At 42.8% G+C, this 6,493-nt stretch overlaps 1 pseudogene; it reads right to left on the bottom strand.

The window, feature by feature from the left end:
• Positions 1 to 885: 885 nt before the first annotated feature.
• LOC102398648 lies at positions 886 to 5,769 on the bottom strand (annotated as a pseudogene).
• Positions 5,770 to 6,493: the final 724 nt, after the last annotated feature.

The raw sequence follows: 6,493 nt of genomic DNA on the forward strand, positions 1-6,493 counted from the left end.
GATTTGTCCTTTGGAGGGCCACAAGCAAGCTGGGGTAGTGACATCTGGGGACAGAGTTGCTGACCAATGCAGATCGACAATGATTACAGATAACCTAAGGGAGCTCCCTGCTGTTTGGTTTGCATAGTGTTCTGGGACTTTTCCAAAACCATAAGGTGGGGGGAGTGGGCAGAAATGACTGATATGAATTATCCCATCAGTATTATGGATGTGGGCTCACAGTTAGCTTTAGTTTGATTAAGAAAGAAAGAAATCAAATATTTAAATTCCAGATTTCTATTGATTTCCTAGGAGATCACTCTCCTGTGGCCTCCTTGACTTCTGGTTCCTGAGTTGAATCTACTGTTTCTGATGCTGGTTCAGTTCAGTTGCTCAGTCATGTCCGACTCTTTGTGACCCCATGAACTGCATCACGCCAGGCCTCCCTGTCCATCACCAACTCCCGGAGTTTACTCAAACTCATGTCCATCGAGTTGGTGATGCCATCCAACAATCTTGTCCTCTGTTGTCCCCTTCTCCTGCCTTCAATCTTTCCCAGCATCAGGGTCTTTTCCAATGAGTTGGTTCTTCGCATCACATGGCCAAAGTATTGGAGTTTCAGCTTCAGCATCATATTTAGGACTGATTTCCTTGAGGATGGGCTGGTTGGATCTCCTTGCAGTCCAAGGGACTCTCAAGAGTCTTCTCCAGCACCACAGTTCAAAAGCATCAATTCTTCGGCACTTAGCTTTCTGTATAGTCCAACTCTTATACCCATACATGACTACTGGAAAAACCATAACTTTTTTTTTTTTAAGGTTTAAAAATTGCTTACAGTTTTTAATTTCTAGTAGGAAAACCTTATCTGAATGAATACCCTAATGACAAACCGCTGTAAAATGTTTTCAGCTGCATTTGGGGCAAAGGGGTAGGGATTATCTTTTAAGTACCCCAGCTTTCTTCATGAGAAGGTCAGAGGTACCCTGGTTTGTATTATTACAACATCCATTAGGTGATCTAAGTTGCTTTTCCTCTAACAAGGCTTTATGACAGAAGGGCATTATGCTTAACCTCCAAATTTGGCCAACAATTTACTGATGAGATTCATAACCTTTGGGTTGCTCTGATATTTTGACATATTTGCTGGGTTCTGGGCCACATCCTGGAAGGCCACCATAACTTCTGGATCCTGCAGCCCACCCAGCTCCCCCATCCCTGGGATTCTCAAGGACCTCTGGATCACTAAGAATTTCATTGAGCCCAGGCATTCCTGCCATTCCAGGTATTCCCCCTCCCATTCCAGGCATTTCCCCAGGAAAGCCACCTGGAAAAGAGCCATACTGAGATCCTGATTGTCTTCTGGCTTCTTCCTCCCTCTGGACTCTCTCATGTTCTTCCCGAGCCTTCTTAACCCTTTCTATTCTTTCTTTGATCTCATGCTCTTCACGTTTTTGCTCATACTTTCTCTGATGTTCAGCAATTTTCTGGGCCTTTGGTTGAACTTCCTTCAGCATTGCACTAGATCTTCATCATAATCCAGCTTCCAGGCAAGACCAAGGTCATGGGCAACTTCTTCCCCTTGGCCCAGAAGTCTGTATGCTTTCCCTCACCGCTTGTGTGGCTGAGCTGAATCAGGATTTATTTCAATAGCTCACTGTCACAATCTCAGATGGCAGCATTTGGCTTATGTAATTTGATGAAGACATTGGCTCTCTTGGCATACAGAATAGCCAAACGAGGATTTAGCTTAATGGCAAGTGAACAAGTCAATGGCTTTCTGTAGTTCACCATCATTCGGGGCATCGATGGCAGCCACTTTTTTTAAGCATTTGCCTGATCCATCATCTCCTCAGTTATCTCTACATTTTCATCTCCCATTTCTTGAGGTGCATCAGTGTCTGGTTCAATCACACCTTCATTGTCAATTTCTAGATCACTTTCCTCACTTGATGGTTCGTCTGTCTTTATGTTTTCCTCTGCCTTCTTACTATCTGTTTTTTCTTTCTTGGTATTTTCTTCTGATTTAATTTTATGAGCAGCAGGTGGTATTTTACCCACCATGCTCTCCACCCACTCCCTCAGGAAGTACATTTCCCTGGTGTGCAGAATGCTCGGGTCCTAGACAGACCTTTGTTGCTGGTTGCTGCTGCTGCTAAGTTGCTTCAGTCGTGTCCAACTCTGCGACCCCATAGACGGCAGCCCACCCAGCTCCCCCATCCCTGGGATTCTCAAGGCAAGAACACTGGAGTGGGTTACATCAACCCAAATATGCCCTTTTGCTCCTTTACCATTTTCCACACACAAAAAATTGACTTATTCTGAATATGTCCTCTGGTCAATTTTACTAAAGACTGGGGTCCCAGGGAGAGATCACATTACCCTTTAGCTTCATGCTATCTTTTCTTTTCCTGTATCTCTCAAAGAGATTGAGAGCAGAACAAGAAAAGATTTCTCTTACAGCAAGAATGGGCTCCACTGGTTCTTTAGGCTGGAGCTTACTCTGATTACTTGTTAACTATATTCTCTGTTTTTGATCATCCTTCTAAGAAGAAAAACAAATTTCCCTGCTTTTCGTTTCATTAAAAGCTGCTAATGACCCTGTGGAACTCCATCATGCTCTTGGAGCCTGGTTGTTGTTCAATCACTAAGAAGGATCTTTTGTGACCCCACGGACTGCAGCATTTTATAGCCATACATTCTCTAAAATTCCCTTGAGGAAATAGATCTTCTAGATACAGACAGTGCTCTTCCTAAAGGTATTCTATTGAATAAAGTTATATATTGCATATAAAACAGCCTCTTCAAGAATTCCCAAGCTGAGTGGTTGAGAGCCTTAAGGTTGCGACACCAAAGCCCATTTCATTCTTCTCCTCTTAGGAACTCTGGATGATGTTCTCTAGCTTCCCATGTAGTAAGGATGTGACTGTGTGATGACTCTGAACCATGAACCGTGAGCAAAAATGACAGATGTCACTTCCAGGTTGAATGATGTCCGTGCTGGCATGCAGCTCTCCAGCTCTCTCTCTGTCATGGCAGCTGCAGCAACAATGTGGTCAGATGGCAGAGCTGAAAAATGGGAGCAACCAGGACCATGGGGTCACCTCCTAGAGCAATTGCCCTGGAGAAGGCTTGACTGAGACTTTGAGGTCTATTTGGGAAAGAAACTATTGTTATGTTAGGCCACTAAAATTTGGAGGTTGTTTTGTAACTATCACATATCCTGCTGCTGTTGCTGCTGCTAAGTCGCTTCAGTTATGTCCGACTCTGTGCGACCCCATAGACGGCAGCCCACCAGGCTCCCCCATCCCTGGGATTCTCCAGGCAAGAACACTGGAGTGGGTTGCCATTTCCTTCTCCAATGCATGAAAGGGAAAATTGAAAGTGAAGTCACTCAGTTGTGTCTGACTCTTCACGATCCCATGGACTGCAGCCTACCAGGCGCCTCCATCCATGGGATTTTCCAGGCAAGAGTACTGAAGTGGGGTGCCATTGTCTTCTCCGATCACATATCCTAAATTAATGGTTAAGCAGTGATCTAGTCAATGTGACCAAATCTGATATCAGACTTGCTAGGTTCCATTCCATGCCCTACCACATTCTAACTGTTTGACCTTAAAGAAAATACTCAATCTTATTAAACCTCAGTTTCTTCATATTTATAATAATACTTTACTGTACAGGGTGACAACCAATATGAAGAACTTAGAATACTGTCTGGCACAAAAGAAATCTTTAAAAAGCAATAGTTTTTTGATAACAAGTATGGTGCCTGACGGAGAAGGCAATGGCACCCCACTCCAGTACTCTTGCCTGGAAAATCCCATGGACAGAGGAGCCTGGTAGGCTGCAGTCCATGGGGTCACGAAGAGTCGGACATGACTGAGCGACTTCACTTTCACTTTTCACTTTCATGCATTGGAGAAGGAAATGTCAACCCACTGCAGTGTTCTTGCCTGGAGAATCCCAGGGATGGGGGAGCCTGGTGGGCTGCCGTCTATGGGGTCGCACAGAGTCAGACACGACTGAAGCGACTCAGCAGCAGCAGCAGCAGCAGCAGCATGGTGCCTGAAGATATTTAAAAGCCAAAACAAAATTATTAATATAAGCATATAAGTACTCCCAAGCAATTTCAATGCTGTGCTCTTTGTGTATAGTCAAAATCAATTATTCATCTAAAGTAATAGCATTGGGAAAGTTATTCCTTGAGTCAATATATGTTTATTTACTGCAGGAAGTAATCAAATGTACAAACCTAGCTTCTCACATTTGTTGCTATGAATTCGCGGGTAGCACTGTTTTATAAATATTTTAATCTTTTGCAGACATGATTATGTCTCTTTATTATTCCCACAATAGCCTCCTTTCTCCTCCCTAAATCTGATTTGTTTTTCCTCCAACTCACCTTTCTGTAAACAGAGGCCTGGCTTGCCTCTTTCATGTGAGCGCACACAGCAGTGCATCCTTGATTCTATCCATCGCCCTTTGTGCTTGTTGTCAGGGTGATGGGGAGGTGAGGGATGAAACAAATGCTTTTGTAGTTTAATGCCTAGGTGACTGGCAGTTTGGCTGGGACCTTAGTAAAGTGAAGGAGACTCATTGTCTCCTAGAGTTGTGGGATTTCAGGCTGGTCAACATAGGGCAGTTTTGTAAGTTTGTGGAATCCCCAGGATGTTAAGGTGAAAACATCCTGTGGCCTTTGAGAAATGGCAAAAGGATTAGGGGCCAATTAAGACAACAGAGAGAAGTTCTATCAGAAGAGGACATTGCTCTGAAAGCTAAAGGTGGAGCATTCCATGGAGAGTGTCTGGTACATAGACACTAAATAATTAATTATTAGAATGAGTAGATGGAAGGGCATGCAGCTGTGCTAAATGGCACAGGCTATTTAAGGAGAACGCAATCGAATCCGTCTCACTCCTGGCTCTGTGTTACACCCTTTTGTATTCATTTTTCGTTTTACTTCTTGTTTTGTTTGATGTCTTTCCAGTATTTGGCTCTAATTTATTTTACCTTGCTGCCTTAATTCATTTTGAAGCAAAGGAAGATACTTAGAAATAAAAGCATTTCTTTTCCTTAAGCAATCTAAATTAGCATGATTTGAAACAAATCAAGAAAATATTTGATTCAACCTCACCAGGAGATTTCTACTCAAAAGAACATTATTATAAAAGTGAATAAGCATGCCATCTTAAGGTCTGAACCCCAGATGCAGCTGGAGAGCGTTTGTCATTATAAAAGAGATTACATTAAAAAAATATCTCCACGTAATTTCTACTCCAGTAAGGGATATGATACAGTTACATAAGGGTCTGTATTTAAATCCATGTTGAGATGAGTGTGGCTAACAAGTGATAGTATTGGTGACTGTTATTAATACATTGCTATAAATCTCCATACAGAGCATTTCTAGGGGAATTAAGACACAGTTGCTTATCAAGACCTTGGCAATTTCCCTTCCTATTGAGACATATTAAAGAGGTTGGGATTTTGGTTTCGGCGGCTGCCAGTCTGTAATCTTTCCTAACTCTTCACTCAACAAGCTGCCTCTCCTGCCTTTCCTTTGACTTAACATCAAGGACCTACCTTGCCACTAGCCAAGTCTGTGGGCTCAGCCGTTTCCACCTGCTGGGGCCAACAAGCAGCAGCTCTGCTGGGGATGCAGGGATGTGGCCAAAGGGTAGAGTGCATGCAGCTCCACCGCTGAACACCACTACCATCTACCTCCAACTTGGGGCACCAGGCATTCTGCTGCCAGAGGCCAATTTCTCTTTCTGAAGGTTTTCTGCTCATTTGGCAGCAAGACCCAGACGCAAAGTGATAGTGATAGTGGGCATGGGATTGGGGAGGAGGGAATGGGACATTTTGGTGATCTTAGCTGCACCCCTAGGGCCTCTAAGCATGAGGCTATTCTCAGTGACATGGCTATTCCCTTCTGACATAAAAAGCAGCAGGATGGACTGGAGGGCTTGGACAAAGCAGTGCATTTTCCTTTGACAGCAGACACTGCCTCTCTGTTCCATTTTATGTTTCTAGACATATCTGTTGTTGATAGATAACTGTTTACATAGATTAATGTTTCTAATTCAACATATAAGTCAATTCTAATGCACACAGATATGGGTAAGCAAGTGCAGGAGAGAGGATAAAATTAAGTCTTTTGACAGGCCTCAAGATATATACACTTATATTTCATGACCCCCACCCATTTTGAAGTGTGCATACTGGAAAAACTCAAAATGAAAGAAACTTGCTTGAATTACTACTCATGCTAAACTGTTCCAATGTCATAAACTTAGATTCCTTAGGCCTTACTTTTTAGGATCTTCCTGTGTTTTAGAATTCTTTTATAATAGACACTTGATGTACCACTCATATAACTTCATTCACATTTGACACTAGGCAAGAATTTTCTTCTTAAAACCAAAAATATAAGCAAATGTTACATAACTAAGTGATGTGAGCTCTAAGTTCCGAGAATTGTGTAGGAATGGGGCTTTGAATGGGATAACTGAGC

This window comes from Bubalus bubalis, chromosome 12 (genome assembly GCF_019923935.1).
Source record: "Bubalus bubalis isolate 160015118507 breed Murrah chromosome 12, NDDB_SH_1, whole genome shotgun sequence".
Lineage (NCBI taxonomy): Eukaryota > Metazoa > Chordata > Mammalia > Artiodactyla > Bovidae > Bubalus > Bubalus bubalis.